The 27769-nt window shown below is 36.8% G+C and overlaps 1 long non-coding RNA gene across 1 annotated transcript; it reads left to right on the top strand.

Annotated features, from left to right (window-relative positions):
• Positions 1 to 8561: 8561 nt before the first annotated feature.
• On the top strand, positions 8562 to 10507 carry LOC143552830 (uncharacterized). Its single transcript, XR_013138719.1, has 3 exons — positions 8562 to 9340; positions 9779 to 10364; positions 10430 to 10507. It is a non-coding gene; the product is annotated as an uncharacterized LOC143552830 (long non-coding RNA).
• The last annotated feature ends 17262 nt before the right edge of the window (positions 10508 to 27769 follow it).

Below are 27769 nucleotides of genomic sequence, written 5' to 3'. Positions count from 1 at the left end.
AGTGCCTAGTGCGTGTAGCCATGCTGCGCGGGTGGCCTTCACTCATGGCTTGTATCCGAGGCTGCGGGAACAGGCGGAGTCCTTCACCATGGGAGGCATTTCCTGCGGGACCAGCTTGCATACTGCGCGTAAGGACGTCACTTCTCTGAGCATGGTTGGTCCTGCGGATCCAGTTGGTCTCTGCGCAGACGTCCCTGTTTAAGGTGAGTCTTGCGGGTCCAACTGGGCTCTGCTGGGACCTACCTCTTCAAGTCCCCCCAGTCCAATGTTCTTCTCATGCGTGTTTAATAAAGTGAGGTGAACTTTTGGACTTAAAAGGGGTTTTGAAAAGGGTTTTGTAAGGTTTTCCATGGGAAGTCCTTGTCACTTGCAGAAATGCCCGAGTTTCCTGCTTGGTCTTTGGGTATGATGCGGGTAGGTCTGTAACCTCCTCGCAAGTCAGGAGCATTGAGTCCCAGTTGTGTGGATTCTCCATGAGGTTTTGGTAGTTTTGAACATAGTGATCAATTATGTTAAAACCACCAATTCCATCCTGGAGCTTTAAACAACGTAGTTCTCGACGTTCCCGCTATGCGGGGATGTTATTTCCTTTTCCGCAAGCATTGCCCAGAAGATCCTTCTTGGTTTCAATTCCCAGCGGAGCGCTAGGTATGTGAAGGGTTTTGCCTTAACACTGTACCTGCGCTCGTCCTACGGTTACTTTACTTCCAAGGTATTCCTGGCGTCAATTCCCTGCGGGTGCTAGGTATGTGAAGGGTTTTGCCTTTACACTGTACCCGCACCTGTCTTATAGTTACTTGGTTGCCGAGGTACTTGGCTTCAATTCCCTGCGGGTGCTAGGTATGTGAAGGGTTTTGCCTTAACACTGTACCCGCATCCGTCTTATGGTTACTTGTTCGCCAAGGTTTTCTTGGCTTCAATTCCCTGCGGGTGCTAGGTATGTGAAGGGTTTTGCCTTTACACTGTACCCGCATCCGTCTTATGGTTACTTGTTCGCCAAGGTTTTCTTGGCTTCAATTCCCTGCGGGTGCTAGGTATGTGAAGGGTTTTGCCTTAACACTGTACCCGCATCCGTCTTATGGTTACTTGTTTGCCAAGGTAAGGGGGTATTTTCCCGCTTCTTTTTAAATTTTGAATTTTGAAATTCGAAAGGTTGGTGGAAAGATAGGAACAGTCCAAACCTCTGAAACGTCGCGCGACGGTTTCTTCTGACTGTTAGGACGTGCAGGAAGTTATGGTGACGTGACATTATATGGTCATTCCAGACGCTTTTTCAGGCGCGTGGGCGCGATTTTTCGGGCGCGTGGCCGCGAAATTACTGGCACACGTCCTGTCAACAGCTGTTGCCAGTCTGCTTTTTGCCACGTGTCATAGTTTCATTGCACCTTCGATTTCTCTCTCCTTCGCATTAAATTCACCGCATTAATTGCGATTAGTATATAAAGGGGGAGAGGGTTATTTGCAATTCACACTTTTCACTTTCATCTCTTCTTCTCAAGTAATTTCCGGTGAATTTTTCTGTTCAGTAAAGTATTACCCTGAAATCTCTTTTCATCTTTCTTCCACTATGCCTTCTCATGATGCTGATGACCAGAAGACTGCTGGCGAATGCCAGTGCTCTCTTCCTGTCGATCTGTACCAGTATATCGTCAGGAAGTTCATGCTCGAGTCTCTCGAGCCTGAGTTTCCTGAACCCCACCATACTGTGTACGATGCCCCTAGTGGCAAGATCGGGGTTTATGCTGCATTCTTTGTCTACGGAAACCTTAGGTTTCCGTTGACAAAGTTTGTGTACCGTGTTCTGGAGAGGCACGGTGTGCACCTGACAGAGGTGCACCCCATGGCCATTGCCAAGGTCCGGCACTTTGAGTGGGTGTGCCGGATACTGGGCCTTGAGCCCCTCGTTGACCGTCTGATGACCTTCTACACTTGGAGGTGCATCCAGGGGTGGTACACTCTTACAACCCGTATCAAGGGTTTAAAGATTTGTACCACCGAGCGGAGTCTTCGCTCGTGGAGAAGAGAGTTCTTCTTCATATCCGCTCGCGCCATCCCCATCGCCATGAAGTTCAAGAATGGTCAGGCGCTTTCGAACCTTCCCGCCCTCAACTACGAGGAGGCGGAATGGTTCTCGAAGATATCCCGGGTCCAGTCCCCGGTTTTCCGTTTTCCGGAGTCGGCGATGGTGATGCTGGGGATGAGCCGGGTGTGGAAGGCGGCGAATGCGGATAAGGTTCCGATCGTCCTTGAATATGGTTCGAACTCTGTCCCTTATGGTACGTCTTGTTTCATTTTGCTGACTTCGATTTTTTCTAACTTTCTTGTTGATTTCAGAGGGGAACGATCTTCAGTCGCTCCTGAACCCGCGGGAGGAAGATGGTCCCGCGCGGATGGGTACTCGTGCTCTGGACGAGAACGAGTTGCCCATCTTAGAGCAGACCGCGGGTCGGTTCGTGGAGGTTTACCCGCCAGGCCAAGAGATCCTGAGCCACCGACGGCCAGGTAAGCCTATCTTCTACCCTGAACCTCTCAATGCTGTGCCTGCTGCTGGAGTTGACATTTCTTCTTCTGAGGAATCCGCAGAAGGTCCTCCACTGGTGCGGAAGAAAAAGGTTGCCGTCGGGAAAGGCAAGGAGAAGGTGGCCTCTACGGCCGACCCGGTAGTCCTATCTGACTCGGAGTCAGATAGTGCAGAGGTGGCGGGGGAGCCCGGTGGTGAGGAGACCACCGCTCCGGAGGCTGTAGTGTTACCTCCGGGGAGGCAGCGACGACGACGGTTACCGGTGTCAAGAGGCCGGCTCCATCGGGTTCGCCCCCGCTCGTCCGTACGTTCAAGCTCAAGAAACCCCGTAAGTGCCCCCATAATTCTTGTCTAGATTTGTTGTTTCAAATAAATTTTTCTAACACTTTGCTTGTGCAGGTGTGGATGTTGACGCATTCCAGGGTGGAGTTGGAGCAAGTATTCCTCCGCCAATGAGGGAAGGCTCGGTCAGCCTTCCCGAGGCGTCGACCCAGGCGTCGACCCAGGCGTCTGCGCCTGCTTCCGTTGGTTCCAGCCTTCCTAAGGCTGTTCCAGCTGAGAAGGTGTCTCCGCCGGCCGTGAGTGCAATTTTTACAGCATCTTTCACGGAGCCGGCGATTACTGTTGCTGAGGAGGCGACGCCAATAATGGCTACCACAGCGGCTGCCACTATACCTGCGCCACCGGCACCGACGGCCGGACCATCAGGTACGCGCCGGGCTTCCCGCCGATCTATGCCACCTTCCCGTCTGCCTGACCTGTTGGATGGATTTCCTTTAGGTTCAGGTGATGGGTTTGGCGGCTATCGGCCTGTTATTGACCCTACAGGTACGTAGGGTTCTTTTTCCTTTGTATATTTTTGTCATCTTTTCCTAACTGCCTTTGTTTCTTTTGCAGTGTCGGATTCCAATGAAGTGTATGTTCCAAGATGGAACATACGCCGAGGAACAACCCTTCGCACCCCTGTGGAGTGCGTGGATTGGGCTCGCCACGCTGCTCCTCATGGTGCGTTGGGGGAAGCCATGGCTAGCTACCAGGAGGGTAGGCTAACCAATGAGCTTCGGGTTCTCCAGGCCCGGACGCAGCCCCGCGTCGAGCTGCTTTGTCGTGAAAACGACAAGTTAAAAGCAGCTCGCGCCAAAGATGTATCTGAAGCGCGGGCTCTTCGGGAGGAGAACCGGCAGTTGGCCGCTGCCGCAGCCGAGAAGGAGAAGGCATTCAAGGCCCTCGAGGTTGAAGTCCAGGCGCGACTCGAGGCCCGCTCCAAGGCTGCCCAAGCTGTGAATGAACAGCTTCGGCTGGCCAAGGAGACTGCGCGAAACTCAACTGAGAGGGCTGCCAAGGCTGAAGCTGTTGCTGAGCCGCTTCGCGAAGAGAATGAGCAGCTTAAATGCAAATTAAAGGCTCTTCAGCATGCTCATGACGCCTTGGCAATGGAAGATGCCAAGAAGCTGCAGGAGATCCTTGACCAGAGGGGGGTGCTTGACCGCACTGAAAGGAAACTCAAAAGCGTCGAAGAGGCTGCCGCCAAGGAAGTTCAACTTGCCAACCTTGATAAGAGCGGAGCCGAACGTGCTTACAAAGAAAGTCAAGCTACCCTCCAATGGCTGCTTCGAGAAGCGTTGCCTCAGGTATCTTTAACTTTTTCTTTACGCTTTCTGCTCATAATTAGAAAATGTTCTAACTTGTATTCTCTTGTAGGTTGTGCGTCGGGTCCTTTCGGAGACCTCTTATGACGATGCGATGAGCACAGCCCTCAACGCTTCTCATGAGGATGGGGAGAAGACTGGCTTCCTACTTGGTCTAGGGTTTGCTGAGAGAGGCTTTCCGCCCTCCAACTTCCCTTTATTCAATGTTAATACTGAAGCTGCTTATGACCAAGCTGTGAACCAGTACGCTGCCTTCCCGCATCCAGTGGTGGAGAAGGTGAATGAAGCTGCTGCTGCTGATGATGGGCTAAACATCCTTAAGGCTTTCCTTGGGCAGCCGCGCTCTGACGGTGCTGGTCCAAGCGGAGGTGGCCCTGAAGCCTGATCCTGAAGATCCCTTCCCACTGCTAGGATAGACTTAGCTTTGTATAGATTTCTTTTAGGCGGGTAGTTACCCGGCCACTGTTGTAATATATCATTGAAATATACGATTGTTATTCCTTTCATTGGATTCTTTGCTTTATAAACTTATGACTTGCATACTTAGTTTAAAATAGCAATTTTCCAAGTGTTTAGAATAAGAACCTTCGAACGTGGTTGATAGTGGGTTAAAGTTTCGCTTCCTCCTTCGTGATTGTGCGGGTAGAACCGTCACTTGCACTTGGTAGGATGGCTAAACTTTAACTTTTATCTAACCTGCGTGTAGGTTTTTCTTACTTTTTGAGGATAAGTTAACCTTTGAACGTGGTTGATAATAGGTGTGAAGTTTTGCTTCCTCTTTCGTGATAGCGCGGGTAGAACCGTCACTTGCACTTGGTAGGATGGCAAAACTTTTACCCATACCTGACCTGCGTGTAGGTTTTTCTTACCTTTTTAAGAATTTTGTTTTGAACCGTTCGACGCGCGGCTGTCGATAGGTTAGTGTTCATCTTCCTTTCATGATTCGTGCGGATAGACCGGCACTTTCATTTAATGGAATAATTGAACTCCTTCAACTGACCTGCGTGAAGGTTTGCCACGTTATTGGGTTCGTGCGGGTAAGACCGCCTTCCCATGCAACGACTTCACGTAATGTGAATGCCGTCACCAGTGTTGGATAGTTTTAACCGTTCGACGCGCGGTTGTTGATAGGTTAGTGTTCATCTTCCTTTCATGATTCGTGCGGATAGACCGGCACTTTCATTTAATGGAATAATTGAACTCCTTCAACTGACCTGCGTGAAAGTTTGCCTGTTGAGGATAAGTTAACCTTTGAACGTGGCTGATAATAGGTGTGAAGTTTTGCTTCCTCTTTCGTGATTGTGCGGGTAGACCCGTCACTTGCACTTAGTAGGATGGCATAACTTTACCCATATCTGACCTGCGTATAGGTTTACCTTTTCCTCTTAAGAATTTTGAACTGTCCCACGCGCGGTTGTTGATAGGTTGGTGCAGTTCCCTCGAATGATTCATGCGGATAGGCCAGCACTTTCATATGGTAACTTTTTTCTCCTTCAACTGACCTGCGTGAAGGTTTATCATGCTTTTTGGGTTCGTGCGGGTAGGACCGCCTTCCCATGCAATGACGTTTTTTGTAATTATGCGGTGAAAACCGGCATATTAGTGTGTACAAAAGTGTAAATGTAAATCATCAGCTTCGACGTTTGAAAGAGAATCATTTCCATTAGAAGTGGCTCTTGGCCTTTTCTGTACAAATTGGAATTGATTACATGCAAACTGTGTAATTGAACTCCCTTCCATGTTGGGACAGGAGTGCCATCGAGCCGACACGCACCTGTTTCGGGATCTCGTTCTTTATGCAGCATGTAGTCTCCATATTGAAGCTGATTTTTTATTCATGTTTACCCCAGCCATGGTTCCACACGCACCTGCCTGCTTAGCTTTTATTTCGCCACGAGGTGTGCGAGCGTCCCATCTCTGACGAATGTTTCGACCATGTCTTTTACGTCTATGCATTCTTCAGTGTTGTGGCCTTTTGTTCTGTGATAGTCACAGTACTTGCTCCGATCAGCATCGTGACGATGTCGGATTACTGGAGGCTTTGGCCATGGGAGCTCTTCAGTAGCAAATATGTCAGTGACGCTTTTGGTAAGTGGCGTCCATCTGGAGTTCCGGTGCAGCTTTACATTATCCCTTTCACCCAATCGATGCTGTAAGCCGGATGAGGTGTCAAAGTTTACCCTTGACTGCCAAATGCCTTGCTTCCGTTTTTTGTTCAATCAGGCGGTGAGGATGTTGTCCTCTCTCGTCCTCTGGGTGTACAGGTTTGTGCTCTGCGGAAGGTCTCTACCCAGTTGCTTCTCCGTTTCCGCATAGCGTTTAGCTGCTGTCATGATGCCATCCCATGTGGATGGCATTCCATCTTTACCCGTTAGGGTGCGGATAAGCTCTGGGTCCTGCGCGCCCTGGATGAAGGCTGCGCGAACAAGATCCTCGCTGATATTGCCCAAACTTAACTTCTTTGAGTTGAAGCGAGTGATGAAGTTTGGTAGAGATTCATCTTCTTCCCGTATGCATTTGAGGATTGTCCATTGCTCCTCGGTATACTTTCGCTGCTGGCTGAAGTGTTGGCTAAACTTCTGCTGGAAGTCTGCCCAGTCGTAAATGTGGTTAACCGGTAAACGATCAAACCAAACCCTAGCAGCCCCCACCAGCGTCATTTGAAACATGTAACACCACGTGGGTTCCGTCCAGTTGCTGACGGTTGCCCCTGCTATGAACCTGTTCAAATGGTCGTCTGGGTCGGACATACCATCATAAGTGCCTATGTTGGGCATTTGTTTGGCACTCTTTGGGGCAATTGCTTCCGCAATGTCCCTTGCAAATTTGGACGTTCCCGCATTTGCAACGTTCGGTCTGTACGTTTTGGAGAAGTCTCGTGGACTTCCACCTGTGCTTTTTGGTTTGAAGGCTTGTCCAAAATGCCTTCTCGGTTGGGAATCCGTTTCCTTACGCTTCCCTTTTGCCCTATGGCGAGGGTTCGCGTCGGAGTCGGATTCCTCCGAGTCATTGTCCAAGTATTCTTCGAATTCGTCGGCCTGTTGGACGGAACGCAAGCGTTCGTCCAACTCAGCTTGGAATTCCTTTTGTCGTGCCTCCGCCCATGCCTTAACTTCCTCGAGAGTTTGGCGGGGGAGTCTTGTTCGTTTTTTAAACTGGGTATCGGTGAATCCCAGTGGGCGATTATTTACTGCACTTGCCCCAGCTTGGGTAACTGGGGTAGTGTTCGTAAATAATCGCCCACTGGGATTCACCGATACCCAGTTTAATAAATTCAATTTGAGTCGATTTTTTTTACGTTAGAAAATATAAAAAAGTATTTTTACAATAATCAAAGTTAAAACCGATAAACAAAAGTATTGCTAATGCTTTCTATTTGTTTAATTCTAAGTTCATGTATATATACACTTGATGCTTAATTGCTTTGATATATTAAACAAGAAATTGAAGTTGTATGGTTTGGAGGGAGAGGCAACAGTAGCCATCTACGTTAAGGTGGAAATACAAACAAATACTAACAACAATTACCCTTTCATCATCATCATCTTCAGACCACCCTACACCACCGTTGCTTAACCAATCAAACCATTTTCTAAGTTTTCAACAAACTGGCAGCATATATAGGAAGGAAGTTTCAGCAACATCTCCTCCGGTTACCGCCTTTGAAACGTACCGCAAACCACCTCTACCAGCCACCGCCACACTAGATACACTAGCTCTAATCTTCTGACTTCTCCCCGCGGCTTCTCAGCCACCGCCGTTTGATTCCACCATTCCTAATCTTGATTTGCCGGTGGAATAAGCATCCCCTGTAAGGGCTAGTCGCCGGGCTGTTAGGGTTGCTTGAAGGTGGAACGAAGTCATGGATGAGATGTCCGGGAAGAAATAAGCTCTAACGCCTTGTTCGTTCTTGAGTTTTTTAACCAAGGAAAGAAAAGGAAATGAGAGGAAAGGATAAGAAAGCGAAGGGAAGGGAGGTAATTTTTTTTTAATTAGGTGTGTTCTTGAGTTTGAAGAAAATTAGAGGAAATGAAAGGATAACTATGTTATTGAGTTTTTTTAACCAAGGAAAGAAAAAGAAAATAACATTTTTACAATTTTACCCTTAAGTTGGATGTTCTTAATTATGTTCTTAGTGGGTAATATTGTAATTTGGTTTTTTATCCTTAGTAATAAACCCATTTTTAAAAAAGATAATTTATTGGGAAAAAACATCAATTTAATCTCTCCTAACTCATCATACTCCTTTCCTTTCCATCATAAAAAAAACTCTAACACCCATTTTTTAAATATCCTTAATTTTCCTTTCCTTTCTCTTCTTATAAAAAACTCATGAACAGGAAAGATAGTAATTGCAAGTGAAATGGGAAAATATGTAATCTGTATATTACATATAAAAGATTTTGAATGGACAAAATTGTCATTTGTTGAAAATCAGACGCTGTTAAACTTCAAGAGAGACGCCGCTATATTTAATACACGTTCATTCTCAGCCGTCTTTCCACTTGCTCTCCGACACCCTTCATATCTCCGGCGTCCTTCCCACTATATGTAACCCTAATTCCCCAATTTAAACCCACGTTCTTGCAATAATTACTCAATCATGATCATTTTTGAAAACGTTCTTGCAATCTAATCGCCTACAATCAAGTCTCGGTTTCAATCAATCTCAGATTTTCTCTTTCGACCTTCATCATCATCAACCTCGCTGATTGATTTCTGCACATAAGGTTCTCATCCCCAAATCCTTACATATTATACTATGCGATTGTGTCAAATTTTATATGTTTTGTTGCTTATGTAATCTCTTATTTTAGTTTAATTTGTTGTAGTTTGGATTAATTTGTTTACACAGACCAGTGGGAACCCTTAGCCCCTACCAAATAAGCTCAGGTAAACCCAATTTTCCACATCTGCATAAAGATATTCGTACATAGACCATCATATATTTGATATATTCATCATTTGTGCCCTGTGAATACCCTACATGTATATATTATATGTGCTTATGGCACATATTTTAGAGTTTATGGTGCTTAATGGTCTATTTTGTTCATGTTTTGTAAGAATTGACTGATTAGAATGAAGGTGTGATATACTGGGTCAAACAAATATCCTTAGTTTATGTTATTTTGTTAACATAGTAACTAAACAATCATATATACGCTTAGTGACAACTTAATTCCTCTGAGTTTGAAGTTGAAAGTTCGGTTTTTAATGATGGAGCCCCAGATTTGGCTAAAGATATCAACAGGAGCCAAGGAAAATTTCAGGGTTTTTTTTCCTCAACAAATGGTTAGTATTTCCATGTTTTGTCTTTTAATGTATTCTGTTAGAAATACCGAAACAACTTTATTGTATTATCTATATCTATACTATATTATAAAGCATGAGGCAAGGACATGTTAAGAGCATTAAAGAGTTTTAGATGCTATTCATGCATGCTGTACAACATGTGATGCAAGAGTATGAAGGACAAAGTTGTAAATTGTTTCCCAATTGATTGACAGTTGATGGCAAGAATGTCTACCATGAAGTGTTTCAATGTGTGGATTGATAGCAATCATTGAAGGGGTTTCAATGACTGTGAATGGTGAACGGGTTTGAGCAGCCTTTATCATCCTTTTAATTATGTCCTATTGAATGGATTCTCAAGAGTCTTACCCGTCGTCGGTTATTCAATACTGATGTCCACCTTCGTCTGTATTTAAGGTAAGATTATGCTCCCATATTCATCAACTGGGTGTGATTTTCTGTTCTACCTTGTGGAAATTCACGGCTGTTTTAATTAGGTTAATATAGAGACTGTAAACAAGAAACTGGGTCATGGTGAAATGCCAGCTTACGATTTAGGCATGAAATTAATCTTTTTATGTGTGTGTAGAAGATGTGATGTACATAAGGCATTTGATGAAATGCCAACTTACGATTTAGGCTCATGTTTTTTTTTCTTAAATATGGATATTATCTTTTACCAGGTGTTGTGTGTTCATTGTTTTACTGCAAATAATACAAAAGGTTCAACTACTTATTTGTTTATGGTTTTTACATATATATACCTATATTTATATCTCTTACATGCATCTATCAGGAGTGAGAAGATGACAATGGTTTGTTTGGATGGTGGAATGTAACACGATGTGTTGAAATAACCGATCTTGGTTAAAGCATTCTAACACAAGTGATCCGTTTGGGTTTTTTAACCATTTTTGTCTAATAATATTTTTTTTGGGTTAAAAGGATTTTTTGGTTCTTTCAGATAATTGATGATTATTTGATAATCAAGATTGCGCTGGATTGCATGTGGCTTATTGCTGATAACTCTTGCTATCACTGTTGAACGGTCAGTTTATATTTAGCTATCTAAGACTGTCGGTAATAATTTATTTGTTGCGTAATTAGGTAACTAATTTAACTCTTTACCTGCACATTGGCTTTATTTGGAAACATGTATCATGTATGTTTAGGTTCTACTTAATTAACTTATGTGTCTTTTAGCGCTCTTTGAGGAAAAACAATATGCCAAGCTAACACTAAAACCAAAACTCTTACAATAATCCAGAAGACGCATAAATAGTTACACAAGCATGATGGTGATAAAGTTTGAATCAAGTTGACCTTTCAGAAAGTCAAATTCTGGTTCAGTATTTTATGGATGTTGAGGTATTTTTATATCCCATTGTATAGTCAATTAATTTTAACCTATGGTCAAATTAAGTTCAAAAAGTCCAGAAGCTACATGTAAGTGACTTATTTTTGCCCTTGATGGAAAACTTAAGTTATGAATCTTCACTTTGTAGACTTGCTTTAAATTTTGAGTTCAATCAAAGAGCCACAAGATAGTTCATGTTTTATTTCCAAAAGTCATCCAAACTTTCTTTTAATGCATAAAACTTTTATAGGGTTAATTTTTTAAGTAGGTATTCACTCTGATAATTGTTTAGTATTTATGTGAGAACAGCAGTGCAGATCATTAATCATAACGGGTTCCACAGCCATCCGAAGAGTCGAATCCAATTGTTGGTACTTTTCTTTTTGTTTGTTTTTCAACAATCGATGTCATTCGATGCAAAGTAAAAATAAGTGCGAAATGAGAATTACTGAATTTATTTTTCTGAATAATATTGTTTGTGTTAGGGGCTTAAGAATAATTTGCCAAAAAGGTAATGGAAGTTAGGATGCCGCTGTGTAAATGTAGCAGTGTTGGCTTTTTAACCAAAGTCTATATTGATGTGGACACTGGACCGGAAGATAATAACTGTCACTTTTGACAGTGAGGTTAAACTCAATCAAGTAAAAAGTAGTGTTCTAAAAGTTCTAACTATTTTAGCCCTTAAATATGGCTTATGTATATGAGGTGCATGTTTGACCTTGATTTTTGTAGATGTCTTTAAACTTTATTGTAGTTTTTTTCCCTTTTTTATATATACATTTATTGACAGTGTCCAAAAGTTAGTTTCGTTTTTGTAATACTATTTTGAACTTCTACGCATAATGAACCTTGTGCAGCAGCAATGCACGGTAACTTTAGCTATATACTAAAAAAAAGTAAATTCTGGGGTCAAATTGAGCAAACCCACTACTGAACAAATTCCCAGTGTGTCCCAGTTGCATTATGCGATATATTACAAAACATCTACGAGGGGCATGCTAAAGAAATTGATTTACAACACTTGATACCTTAATTCACTTTACGTAGTTACAACTTTTTAAATGGGTTAATGGTCTTTTAGTTACTAGCCATGCATTAAATTTATATTAACCGACAAAAATTCTTTTATCTACACTACCATAAAATTGACCCATTCCATGGTTTAACTTGTCCACCACAATGCGTGAGAGAAGTGTAGCACCTTTATTTTTCCAATAACTAACAATAGTGTGGTCATATTTTACACCAATCGCTAAGCGTGGGCTATCTCTTAAATAGTTAGATTGGAACCACCACATTTATTAATATTAATTAAATAATATAATGATGGTTATTATTTTGTTCTAATTTTTACATATATAATTATATATATAAATTAATAACGAATGGTCGGTGCCACAGATTGTTTGTTTCAGAATTACATTGACCTTAATTGCACTTATTTCCAACCACTACCCAAAGTTGTTGGTTGCTGTAACGGCAATGTGTTAATAGATGAGTACATGTGTGTTTCTTAGTTTGAAGGATTGACTCTCATGCTTTAACAATATATATCATTGTTATTTTTGTTTTTTGTATGCTTTTTTTAAATTTTGGTACCGTAACGAATATAACTGAAACTAACCAAATTCATGTCGTTTCACTGCCGCAACGCCCGGACCGACAACACTCGGGTTTTATCCCACCGAACGATTTTTTGTTTCGATTATGGTCCGAAACCGAACAACTTGGCGTCGACACACCACCGCAACGCCTTGGACCGACAACACTCAAGTTTTCCAATACCCGGGGTTTACCGATCCAATAATGATGTTTTAACATTTTATATTTTTATGTTATAAACGGCATTTTAACTATTCTATATTTTTTAATATGTTAATCTTGTTATATGTTAACAGACCATTCAGAGAACCTTAGTGGTCCATCCTTTTTTTATTGAATAATTTCTTTTTTAGTTATTATTATAATTAGTCCTACTAGCTGAATTCGTATCGGTTCGCGGCTGCAATGCGTTGGTTATTCTTTTAGTTCGCCTCATTGTTATTTTTTTTGTTTTTGCCATCACCTCTGATACTGACTGAATTCACGTTAGTTCACAGCCCCCATCCTAATTAGAATTAAAGTTAAAGCAATATATAATATTTAGTCAGATTAAAAGCACCGCATTAAAAAGAACGACAGTTATCATATTTTAGTATTGTAACACTCACAATACCGTTGTAATTTCCAACTTCCGACACGTCTCCTTTAAACGTTACCACCAATTCCCCCACCATTTCATACCCTATATATACCACGAGCAACATACACGATAATATCATTATCATTATCATTCATTCAATAACAAGTGGATGCGACCAGACATCCTAAATCAAACGAATGGTCCGGTTTAGAACCCGCTTTCAGGTCGATCCGATCTGCCATGAATGATAATGTACTACAAGTTTGACCGTGTGATTCACGGTCTGCAATTACGATATGGCGTAATTTTCGTTGATTGATTTCAATGATTTACGCGTCGACGTGGCCGGGATACTTAAGCCAAAAAACGATGGTGAACTCCGATGAAAAGTGTGTTTTTCATATGTTTCTTGTTCTCCATAGACCTTTAGAATTTACAAACAGGCTTAAACAATGATACAAATAAAGGTCTTAGGCTTACATCAAATTAGCAAGAAGTCTGTAATTCTACATAATAAATTCAATTCATTAATTTGTGAATGACTTTAATTTCATCTACTTCAGACGACAAAGAAACAAGGATAATCTAATTTTTTTTTTAACTTTTTTATGAACGGCATCTATCTTTTTTTTTCACGACAACTGGATTAATTATATTATATTTAATCCAATTTATACGGTTTTGATCTATTTTAAATATTTGGCATTTATTTTTAAGAGTTAGTGTATTAATTGAAATTATTCGTATGCCTTTTCCTAAGTAAAAGTTTAGAAGAAGATTATATAGTACATAGGGTTAATGTCAATTATAATTAAAGGCAATTAGTTTGATTTAAATAAATTCAGGATAAACTTTTACCAACATTCCGAAATCCCGTCTTATGTTTTGGTTACACTATTTCTGATGTGGTCGTATGAAATCTAAACGATCTTATTTATACGTATATTCCAAATCCACTGTTTCATCTTTTGATTATAAGAGCACCCTACACCACGGTTTTTTTTCGGTTTCTATATGAACGTTGATATTATGCCAAGGATTGAAAGGTTTTGAAAAAATCTCCGACCTACGCGCCAGGCAAGTTGCGTTTTTTATCCAACCTTTTGTAATCAATCTTACGTATTGAATTATTGATGTTGGTAACTTTAAAAAACATAACTGTGATTAGCTAATTTTTTTATGATAGTGTTATACAAATTTTTTTTTATTTTTGTGTGATAAAATTATATTGACTAGAAATTTTTACATCACCAATGTTGGTACTATAACGAATCGAACCCCTCAGATTGAATCAGGATTGTGTCCCCGCCGCAACGCGCGGACACTTTGCTAGTTAGCTTTTAAGGATTTTTTAAGGATCGGGGAATTGTGTAATAAGGCCTCTTAGTAAGGGGATATATCATATATGTAAAAATCCCTAAAATATTTACAATAACGACCATATCATACCATGCTATACAATCATACAAGGTCAAAACCAGGTCATTTTATAAAGAAAATCAGATGACTTGTTCATATTTACTTTATTTTCCAGCTTACTCATGTTCGTTCATTTAACGTAAACTGTAAAAAAGAACAAACAAGAAGACTAAAATAAATGAATTTTCTTGTTTGCTAAAATAATGAATATGTCCTATGTCCGTTCATTAATCTTTGAACGAACTCAAACTACCACAATGCACATAAACAACCAAATATGCAAATGATGCTTTGACGAATTGGTACTATTTACAGATAAATTACATGAATATGTTAAAGAACGAATGTAAATGAATGAACGCAACAAAATGTAGAATTTAAATGAATAGTTGAGTTGTAGATGAAAGTAGCTTAAGTTGCTATTACAAGCTTATTTGACATAACAACGTGATAATTTATGTTAAATATTATACTACTAGTTTGAGACCTGTGTATTACACGGGCAATTAATGAAAATTTTAATATTTAAACATTAAGCAAAATACAATCAATAGCACGATTATCATATATTGTTAGTACAATTACAACTTACATTAAAATTTTAGGAATTACAAAAGAATAGTTACCCAAGTATTTTACAAATAAGAAAAAATTTCCTCGTACACAACATTTGTGGTTATATTGGTCAGATTACCTTGTTTATCAAGAATCATAATCTTTAGCCCACACCTGCTTGTAACTCTTGACAAGACGACGTATAGTTGTCCATGTGAGAACACGGGTTCTTTTAAGTACAAACCAACCCTATATAATGATTGACCTTGGCTTTGTTTATCGTCATCGTGAAACATACTGCAAGGAAAAATTGTCGTCTTTGAAATTTGTATGCTATTTTGTTGTCTGATGGCGTCAGTGGCGATCTATGGATCAAAACTCTATGACCAATGTTGGTTACAAAAATGATTTTTCCTTCAACCACACAAGTACCTAAAGATATAATCTGTAGTCGAGTACCGTTACATAAGCCTTCTTTCTGGTTAAGATTTCTAAGGAGCATAACAGGAACACCAACTTTTAGCACAAGCTTGTGGTTTGGTAGTCCATATATTATTAGACCATTAAGCAGTTCAGGCGAGCATAAAGTTGTATCAAAAGTGTCATTGATATATTCTGAACTACATATGGTATCTGAACTTAAGTACTCGACTTCATCACCTGGAAAAAACTTGAGCAAACTATTATTAATCTCATAAACAGTTTCGTTTGTTGGTGCAAGTATGACTCTATCGTGCAAGTAATGTTGGTTTTCGTAATTCTGTAGAATATCAGGATATACAAAGTCAAAAAGTTTTGATATAGAATCAACAAAATATTATATAAGTAGATCGCCAGGTAAATCTATTGTTGCAACACCATCATTAGGACCGCTAATATTACCTTCACCTATATCTAAAATCCATTTCGCAAACAATCTGGTTTCTTCAACATCAGATGATGGCGTACCCGTAATTAACCTTAGGTTTTTTTTGTTAATCTCAAGACATTGCATTCACTCCAAATGTAAGAAGAACATAGAGAGGCGTTCACTATGACTTGTCTAGTGCCCTTTTGAACTACATGTAGGATTTGTCGAAAGTCTCCTCCAAATACAACAACATTTCCTCCAAATAGCAAATTAGAAGATAAAACATTTTTTAAAGATCTGTCAAAAGCTTGAAAGACATCTTTGTGAGCCATTGGATCTTCGTCCCAAATTATTAATTTGGTTTTTTCTAATAATTGTGCCTCGTTTGTGCCTAGATCCATGTAGCAAGTAGAATCCTCATTCAGATTTATCGGAATATGAAACCTGGAATGTGTTGTGTGACCTCCGGTTAACAATAACGAAGCAATTCCACTTGAAGCAACAGTTAGGACGATTTCGCATTTTGATCTTGTGGCAGTTAATAAGGCATTCCATAAGTACGTTTTACCTGTTCCACTGTGACTATATATGAAGAACACACCCCCTTTATTCCGTTGAACAACCATCATTATACGATCAAAAACAGTTTTTTGCTCTTGAGTAATTGAATTAAATAGAGTTTGGAACTCTCTACTAAAAGCAAGTTTTGATCGTATGTCACTCTTCGTGAATCGAACTATTAGATGCAATAGATATATACTCGGCATCGGGAAAGGCATGGTTTGATATTTTCTTAAGCTTGAGTTGTTACGCAACAAGATTTTTTTCAATCTCAAATAAAGTGAGGTTCTTGCTTTGATCTTTAGTTAACGATAACTCTGTGAAAATTGAATAAAAAATTAATTTGGTAATATTAATGACTATATATATAAATATAAATATTGTAAAACTGACTTTTAAAATATTAATATCTGGTGACTTCAAAAGACATCGTTGGTTGTAAAAAATGTCATCAGAAATTTATTTCCAAGTATTTATCCAGACATGCTTTGGTCTAGAAAGGTTATCAGTTGACAACATTGTAGCGAACAACGTGGGTACTCCGTGACCCGATGATGAATGGCTTGCCTCTTCAATTGCCTCAATGTATTCTTTGATCGTCTTCTAACAATCCAAGAGGGTAACACACGTCTCTAAACGAAGGTTGAAGACGACCGTTAACGGTATGGATTTATTCGAACGATTTTAGACCTTTAACTATGTTCAAAAGAATTCGTAAGAAGTACGCTTCCATGGCAGCAGGAGACACGACATGAATTCTTCCTATGAAAAATCCCGATTTTCTTGGTTCCCAACGACGAGGCAGAGCATGCCAAGCAAATTCAGAAGGTAATTCAACATAAGTCAATTTACGCGTGTTAGCATACTTTTGGTTGCATTTCATCCAAGCAGTAAACATGGAAGATGAGACACTTTCAACTTTGTCCAAGAAATTATCAAGATCATCGTCCGCACCATAAACTACATGTTGTCCTGGAAGATGGAAAGGTAGTCGGGTAACCAGAAGGCATTTTGTAATGGACATCATAGCCGAAAATATGCCAGGCTGCCTCAGAAGCAGATAAATACCAACACTAATAAATTTGTTTGATCTCATCAACTTCTGGTTGTTCCACGTTTGCTTATGTGTCGTTTTTGGAAATAAATAATAGCTCAATCAGGTCCTTTGTTGATGTATTTAAACAAATACTTTATTGATGACGCCTGATTGCACCATTCAACATTAATGTGTGCTTAATATCGTCTTTATAGGTACTTGTTGGAGGGGACTACACTTCTGTTATATAATTGAATGTATCCTTTTTGAACAAATTGACCAGAATCGCGTCTTCTATACAAGGGATAACCTTGTGAATTGACATATGTTGCCTCATGAAAGTTCTTTGGGTAATTTTTTGAACATTTGTTGTCAAACATGCACGAACAAGTCGGATCATGGGCACCACATGGACCGTGAATCATCAATTCACTCACAAGGTTATGTAATTCAGGGTCTTCATTCTTATCAGGAATCACCGCATAAATAACAGGACCAACGTATTCTACATCGGGAAGCTTATGATCGGCATGCATAAATAAGCACATATGAGCATGAGGCAAACCACGCTTTTGAAATTCGATTGTATAAACAATATAAATGATTTACTTAATTATACTATTTATTTTCATGTATTTAATAATTATTATAAAAACATATATAATATGTTAAATAAAAATTATATAAAAAATAGTGGTGTGCAAATTGAGTATTAACGGATACGTGTTTCTTAATAACCAAGTACCATAAAAAATAATGGTGTGTAAATTTTATTTGATATATATATATATATATATATATAGACCAAATGTATCTTGAGTGATTTTGGTAAAGCAATGGTGGAGATGAACGATAACAGCGGTAAAGATGAACGGCCTCGTAGGTTTAATTAGATAAGGGAGAAGGCAGCAAAGTAATGACAGATTGACAGCGAATGGGTCACGACACCTGATTGAGGGTCTGCAGCGTAGGGTTTTTTTTATTTGGAAGGGGAAACAAATAGATAGAATAATATACGGATCTAGGTAATATTAGTTGGGCAGGTTGATCCGAAATAATACAATTTTTGTGAATATGGGTTAAATTAGTGAATATGGGCTAAAATGTGAGGAGTGATGAGAGGTTGACAAGTGACAAAATTTAGTAGCCTTTTATTAGAGTAGTAAGACTAGTTTTTATCCCCCGTATAACGGGGGCTGTTTTATATTACTCGTTTTTAATATTTATATACTTTTTGGGTTTAATTTTATTTATTGTAATGAAATTTATAATATACTTAAAGTTTAATGATAAAAATGTTTCACAAATATCTAAGATGTTATAACTCGGTTTAAAAGTTATCTGTGTTTGGTAAGACCCAAGACCCGCTTATTTTTTTACTATAAATTGTTTCTTAATTATAAATAATATTTAAAAAAAAAACCATATAATAATTTTTAGTATATCCTACTTTATAGGATTTTCACATCAATAAATTGGTGAGAATAGTTTTTAATTTAATGAGATGTTATAACCCGTTTAAGAAATATTTGGGTTTGGTAAGACCCATACCCGTGAATTCGGGTCAAATGCATGAGAAACCTCTATTTAAAATTCAAGCAAATCTGATGACTCCAAAAAAGGGAAAACGACCACATCGCGACACGTAAGATTTTTAAACTATCATTTATATATATTATAGATATAGATAAAAATCGGATTCGGTGTCGCAAAAAGTTTCGGAATATTTTATTTAAATTATTTTTTTTGCTTAGTTTTTTTCCTTTTGCTTTTTGTTAGTTTTAAATATGTTTATTTTAAGAATTGTTTTTTTTGTTTAGTTTCACTATCATACCGACTTAATTGATACCGATCAAGTTCGCGTCGTCAGGAGCCACAATGTCCGGGTTTTATTAATTTTTGTTGTTTTTTTTGAATTAAATATGATTAATTATGAATTTAATTTTTAAGTTTAATTCTAGTATCGTAACAAATCTATCCAACACCGACTGAATTAATGCATGGGGTTTTAACGATCTTTGATGTTTTTTTTGTTTTAGATATGTTCTTTTAACGAATTAACCAATGGCGAATTCATATCGACTAGACGCTGCAAACCAAGTTTTACCGATTTTTTTTATAATATACTTTTTTGTTATCTTTTCGTTTTGAGAAAACTTTTTTTGCTTTAATGCCGATATCGTAACGAACCTATCCAATATCGACTGACTTCGTGCAAGTCATAAGTTATACGTGTATCGATGCTATTTTGGGTTTTTACAGATCTATTTTTTGAGTTTAATGTCGGGGCCGTAACGAGTTTAACCTATATCATCCGTATTTTTGCCAGTACGTCACCGTAACGCGGTGAGCTTCTACTAGTTTCGATTAATATTAAATAAAAAGTATTTGGACGATTAGGTAAATAAAATATATGTAATGCAAAAACACACTTGCTTAAACATATATTAGAGGGTAGAACAAACAAAAGTCTATACATTTTTATGTTTTTTTATTTATTATTTTTTTGTAAAAGCAAAAGGAAAATACATTAAAGCCTTAAAGGGCATATGTGATATGTGCTTTTCAATTTTCATCGTCACACGCCAGCATCATAACCGCGGCTTCCACTTCCACAAAAGCATTCTGCACGATGTATCGAATATTCACCTGTTGGGCAACAAGTCAACAATAAACTCTCTCTCTCTTTTGAACCTTTTTTTTTTCTCAACTTTTAAACATAATTAACTTCAAAACTTATTTTTATAGTTTTTTTTTAGTCACCATGAGATTTGATCTCCCATTACAAAGATGAAATCTTATTCAATACCTTAATCATTAGGTCAAATACCCTTTAACACTTCTAAACTTAACTAATAAAATGTCATTAATAAGCAAAACAGGGCAAGAGTCAAAGCTTTTAACATAAAAGCGACATTAAAAATTTATCAACTAAATATAGACTTACTTTTTTTAAGAGGCCGAATGTTTATCTATTTTCATAGTGGTTCCAATGTGTTGAATTTGTCTTATGTAGTATGCGAGTATGCATACATATACAATTTTGAAAGAGTTATGTATTATAATGTTGTACCTTTGCTTCATTTTTTGTACATCATTATCTCCACTAGCATTAATTATTATTGACACTAGTGAATTTGATATATATAAAAACACAATACGTTTTTAATAAAGGATTCATTTGGTGTGGTGGTAAGTATTGGTCGTGTGTGAAGTTGTAAATCTCAAGTTATATTTGATGGCTGGTTTGTGTGTGTATGTTTTTAATACAAATGTTCAAATAACCTCTATTAGTTTTTATCAAACTCACGTTGTTGTCTTTAAACTTTATAAGAGTTACTACAGTCTATAGGATAAAGTTAAAATATAAAGGGAGACAAAAATGAGAAGTGTGAGAATAATTTGTAACCACACAAAAAACCCTTAGAAATAAATTTAACAAATATAATAAAAAAATCATAACTCAAATATAAATAAAAAACAAAAAAAATTAAAAAAACTAAAATGTTTCGGCCATCAATTCCCGTTCAAAAACCATTAAAAAAATTATAAAAAAAGTTGAAGAAAAAACACAATGACTAAAATGAAAAAAAGACACAATTATAACTAAAAAAGACACAATAGATCGCAAAATATAACACAATGACGAACAAAATATAACACAATGTTAAGTAATATAAAGAAAAAAAAGGACACAATCAATGATGAAAATAAATACAAAATATAATGATAAACAAAAAGACACAACGATCTTTTCACTCACCATTGTGTCTTTTTTTGAACGATAAAGACGGTGGAAACAATTTAGTGTTTTTAATTTTTTTCGTTTTTTATTGAATTTTGAGTTATGATTTTTTTATTAATATTTTTTTTATTTTTTAAAGTAATTTTTGTGTGGCTATAAATCATTCTCACCCTTCTCATTTTTAGTTTTATTTTTTGTATATTCTTTCAGACTGTTTTTTTATTTTGCTTTGTTGTCTCTAAATAATTTCTTGTTGCAATTATTATTTTTTTTTATGTATTGGTCAATATGGCATGTCGTGTACGGTACAACGTTTTACTTATACTTTACATTCGGTTTTCTTAATGGTTAATGAAAATTACTTGCTATGCGAGAGGGGATGGTAACCAAGGACGATGGTGGTGGTGACGCCTTCATGTTTTTGAATGAAATGAATGTGTAAATAAACAATTTTACACACCCTAGCAACACGGAGGATCAAATGCTAGTTTTAACTATCTTTTCTCTTCGGTTTTAACTACTTTGTATTATGGATGAATTTGTCATGTGTTTGCATTTAATCTATTTTACTTGTTTGAACTTAAGAAGACATCACATTGACAATGAATGTTTCTAGGATTGTGAGCATTGTTGTAAAAATCGCTAGACGCTAGTCGGACGGTGGGTAGTGACTAGTGATTAATCGGGACTAATTAGGATAAGCCGGGATTAATCGGATTGGAATATGTATGTAAATTTTCAAATATATTTATTCCAAATTTTATGTACACAATTTTCAATTTTGACCGATTTTGGACAAATGGGATTAATCGACAACAAGTCGGTTGTCACACCCCAACCTATGGCAGAATATGACGTGACGCAACTGATTGCACAGTAGCTCACAAGACACTATTAATAATAATAACAATAACTAATTATTTAAATAAATATAATCGAAATACACTACAAAATCCATAACAAATATTGTCCAAATAATTTGTTTATTTCTTCAACAACCTAAAGTCCAACCAAATGTCTTCTCAAACTTCTAAATTTTCAACTAGAACACCTGTAATACACGTAAAAGTAGAGTTTTATCAACCTAAAGTTGAGTGAGCAACACACAAGTTTTGATATATAATTATATTGTAAAGTAAAACAATTCGTATGTGAATATGAACAATTACAACATTAATGATATATAACAAGTATCAAATAAAATAGACATGGACCATTTCGGTCTAGCATAAAGCCACTTTACCGGGGTAATGTACGCATAATAGATGAGGATGAAGTGGCCCAACCACCAAACAATAAATAAACACATAACAATATAGCATGTGATCGATGAACAACAAATCAATAAACACATAATGTCGAATTGTGGTTGATGTGATATAGATGTAAATTAATAAATAACTTTGATGTGTATGGTATGCATGTAGGGGTGTACACGAACCGGACCTGGCGAGAGCATGTCCGTTTCAGTCCGTTAAGTTTTTGACGGACAAACTGACGGTCCACGAATACTCTACCGAACGAAAATTCATGTCCGTGTCCGTCCATTAAGAAATTGAGTTTGTCTTTGTCTGTTCGTTAATATTGTAAACAGACGTTAACGGACAATAATGGACAAACGGACACTAATAGACATTATGGACAAATGAAAATGTGAACATTAATGAACAATGAACACTACTGGACAAACATAAACTGTTATATATTCATTCCAAACATAAATCCAAACAATTTCACCTACAAATTTGTAATTACATCATACAATATCCAACTATACTTAACACTTAATATATTAACATAAAGTGGATCACTATAAGAATATGTAGTAATATAAAAGTGTGATTAGAAACCATAAAAATTCTACAATTAAATTACAATACTGGATATATCTAAACACTTACAATACCATACGGATGACGTAGATGCCGTGCTCTAATAAAAAAAAACAAGTATTTTAATTAACTTAAATACCTATGCTAGTACGGGTAAGTAAGGTCATCTCCACAGATAATCAACGGAAAGTGCATGTAAATCTCATATTAATTAATTATTAAAATACACGGACAATCGATATCAAGAGGTTTTAAAAGATAATTTGAAACACACGATTACTTTTATTTAACTGTAACAATGATGGGAAAATGATTCACTTCAGGTTCAGGTAATGCGATGACCAACTAATCATAGATTAAGATAAAATGCCCGCGCATTAATTACTAGACCTAATAGTTGGGTTGTGATGACAAACGATACCCTAACCGACATGTTGACACAACTGAACTCGGTCTACCCAATTACCAGATTATATTATGAAAACCAATTAAATTGCAATGACTAGCGATTATTAGTTCAATGACACAAGAGCTATCCCTAAATGTTGATGAACCCAGATAGAAAAGTGATGCAAAGTTTGACAATTAAAAACAATAACTGTTTAAACAATCAATTAATAAAGTAGAAAATATCAAATAATAAAACTCAAATCAGGTTCTTAATCATTAAAAATCTTAGAATCTTATCAAAGTTAGTTTACACAAAATTTTAGCCTAAAGTGAACACAAAGACTTAGCCTGACATCGGCATCACGATTAACTCGCTTATATGATGAAAGATGGAAGCATGCGATGAACTGACGAACCGGAAGCCTCGGGATGATGCAAAATCGTCTTAAGGCTTGTACATGGCTACTAGAATGAAGGATAGGCCGAAAGAGGGGCTCAAAACTGATTATATTTAGGGTTCCTTTTCCCGTTTTTATGTCGCTTCGCGTCGCGTGAAGCGTTTTACCCCCTCAGTTCGCGTCGCGCGAAGTAGTAAAACCTCATATTCAGATTTTTCTTGTTTAGAAACCGAAATTCATATATTATGGGTTCCGTAACTCATTTTCTAGGCCGAGATATGCCCGTTTTACTAAAAGACACTTTCGTGGAAATCCGTCTTGTTCAGTTTTTGTTTTGGCTTCGGATTTATCTTCCAAACCATTCCTGAATCCTTCTTAACCATCCATATATGTTTCCTTATGCTTCCGTCTTCTTGAGACTCGCTTAATCTTCATCTGGGTGGTTCTGTATTAGCTCGTTTAAGCTTCAAACACCTGCAATCGTAAAAGAACTCAAAGTAATCGTGTTTGCTATATGTAAACAATTAAAATACATGAAGTAACACATATATACACATGATTTATACCCTTCTATCACGACCTCACACTTACCATTTGCTTGCGCACAAGAAAACTATCATGCAACACATACACCTCGATCGATGGTTCATCAATTATCATCATTAATACTAATGAGGTATAAAGTCATACCCAATTTCCAAGAACCGACACTTTTAAGATTGATAACTCACCAAATAATTTAGTACTACATTTAAAACTATGGAACCGCCCAAACAAGTGTACTTTGTTTCCGGTTAAGACACACATGTTCACACCCCTCAAAATATAATATCTCCCCTCTCGGTTTAATATCTGGACCAACAAAAGGTGTGCTAGTTTCTCTCTACCCTCTTTACCAAGTATGAACACAATATAATAAAACAAGTCATATCTCCACCCATTACCACCGGTTGAATAAAGAGTATGACTAACGTTTTGCTGTGGCTTAGGTTCAGGTATGGAATACGATTTATTTAGTGACTTATGGTGGATGAAACCCAGTTTATTTAAACAACAAACAGACAATCCAAACTACTGACTGCCTATTATTTACAACCAATACTAATTTTAAATATAGACTCTTTTTGAGTGTTTATGATTTTTCATTTTTTTTCTCTTTTTTTAAGATTACTGACATTAATATGTACAAAAAACTGACACGAGACATACGTACATTGTGTACTATACATACCAAGTTTCATCCACACGGTTAAAATAAAAGGCTAAGGCTAACACGACTTGTAATGTGAGTTTAACAAATGAAAGGGAAAAGGCACAAACTTGGTGTAACAACTCATATTTTCCACTTATTATTTTGTTAACTAATACCCGACCCGCTTCTATGTTCAGAATTTTTTTATCCATAAAATAACACGTCTATCAAGTTAATATTATTTTAGTAATATGTGTTATTATAATTATCTAATATATTAAAACAACTTTCAAGATGTTACAATTTAGACTATAAACTAAACTTTTACCCATTTGTATTTCCCTCTTCATACTCCAGGGACTATTCTGTAAGTTCTATATATTATCACCATCTAACCTGTTTACCCATTTACTCAACCCAAACCCGTTAACCAAATACGTTTAACCTTGACCCGAATAATCTTTCTTGTGCCTTAATATTAGTTATAACTTGGAATTGATATCGTAAGATCGTTATTACGCGTATTTCGAACTACACCGAAAATCTAATTTGGAATATACGATCATGACTGATTTGAATTACTTAATATACAAACCGTCTTAAAGACATATATCGTTATACCAATAGAAATTGATAAGAATGCAATTAAACTCTGCTGTACAATCCCCATAACCTCTCGAATCAATCCCCCACAGTTAATTTTATTACCGAAGCATGTAGATATGATTTCCCCATCGTGTTTGAGCTGCGATTGTATCATCACCGTTCATCATTATTAAAACACCTATTCAAGTAATTAATCATTGCAGCATGTTCGTCTTGAATCATAAACCATTAACCCTAACCTTATTTGATCGAACATAGAACGAATTTATCAACTACAGATTCTAAGGTTTAATTGGGTTTAGGGATGAACTAAGTTGTTTGTTCTATAGGTTTGTTTTGGTGGTTATACCAACTGGTACACCCAGCCAACTGGGTGTGTGTTTGTTCAAGTTTTGAGAACCGGCCACCAGGCGCGGGTTCGAGTCCCGGCCGGCCGTTTTGGGTATTTTTTTTGTAATAATTTTTTAAACTATATGTTAACATATTAATAATTTAAATGTTATTATTAATATTGTATTATATAATAATAAGTCAATATTTTTATAAAATGACTCGTTAACTTGCCGTGTTCCGAACCTCGGTTAAAACCATATATATATATATATATATGTATATCTGTTAGTTTATTATAAATAATAAAGGTTTTAATATTTGAAAACAGTTTTAATCTAAAATATATTTAATATAATCTTGTTAATTGGCAGATTAAAATATATAAATCCAAGTATTTATAAAAGATTATAGTTTATACAAATATTGAAATTTATTATCTATTATTGATTATTTACAATACTAAATTAAAAGAAATCGTTATTAATATTAAAATACACACACACACATATAAATAAATGTATTTTTAGTTTAAAATTATTATTTAAAACAAATCTCTTTATATAATCTATTGAAAATTATAAATATTTATTTATTTAAATCTTTTGTTTATAATTATAACTTTATTAAAGATATGCTATTTAAACTAAAATTGATAAATAAAAGTAATAAAATTGATAATAAGCCTAAGTAATATTTAACTTCCATAATAATATACTCGATCATTAAAATTCCCGAATATCTATCTAGTCAATTATTTATATTCGTTTCCGCAACTATACTTTATTAGGATATCTCGTCGGTTTTTCCCGAAGAGCTTGATCTACCTTTATATCTTGTCAAATCATTATCTCATCGCTTATTTACTAAGGTGAGTAATTACTTTCCTATTTTACTAATTTTATCTTTTGGGGACATATGCGTATTTACAATATTTACCTATTATATAGGATCCGCAACTGCAATGGTTAATCACTGTATATCAGTTTATGCCTAACTTGCTATTTGCTTACTTACTTTATTTGAACGTATTTCAGAGAGGTCCATAATTAATAGTATGATCATACGACCATCGTAGTGGCTGGAGTCCATCGCATGACAATGGTTTCACCGACAACCCATCTTTGGTAGCCAATGCCCATTCGTATGGAAACAGTTTAGCCCTATCTTTATTGTTTGTGTGAATTGTTTATATGTTATGGCTTAATTGGTTATTTCAGAGGAACAATTTGTGTTTCCTATTATATATTATTATTGTATTGTCTTAAACTGGTGTTTTACTCACTCAACATGTGTTGTTGACAAACCTTTCTATTTTATACGCATATGCAAGTTATTGTATGAACTGGTTGCAAGAGTTGGTGAAGACTTAGTGAAGAAATTAAGTTAGAAGAAATTATCAAGAATAAATCAAGACTTGTTTAATTTAAATTATTTGTTTTCTTTATTTCTAAATTATATACTTTGTTTACTTGGATTTGTTTGAATATTTAAATCAAATAAATAGATATTGTTATTTTAATTATTGCATGATAGTACCTTGAGAGATGTGAGCAATCAGCTCACGCCCAGACATTTCGGCCTTAGGTTGGTGTGTAACAGATTGGTATAGTGGTGCCTTAGTAACATGCTTAGGAGCCCTATATGTGCTTATCGGTTTGCCTTATGTGTTCAAATTAATTGTTTACAACTTTCTTAGATAATTATTTTATTATTATTTATTATTATATTATTATGCACCCACACACATAACTCCGAGGCTATGCCTCAACCATCAAAGGAAACTTTTCTTAAATATTTTAAATCAAAATAAATTACCTTTTATTTTTGGGAAATTCCTTAAGAATTCCC

This window comes from Bidens hawaiensis, unplaced genomic scaffold (assembly GCF_021521415.1).
Source record: "Bidens hawaiensis isolate Kalapana, Puna unplaced genomic scaffold, B.hawaiensis_p1.1 tig00017039_1, whole genome shotgun sequence".
Lineage (NCBI taxonomy): Eukaryota > Viridiplantae > Streptophyta > Magnoliopsida > Asterales > Asteraceae > Bidens > Bidens hawaiensis.
Note: the sequence above shows the minus strand (reverse complement) of the source record. Positions and strands in the feature narration are given on the sequence as shown.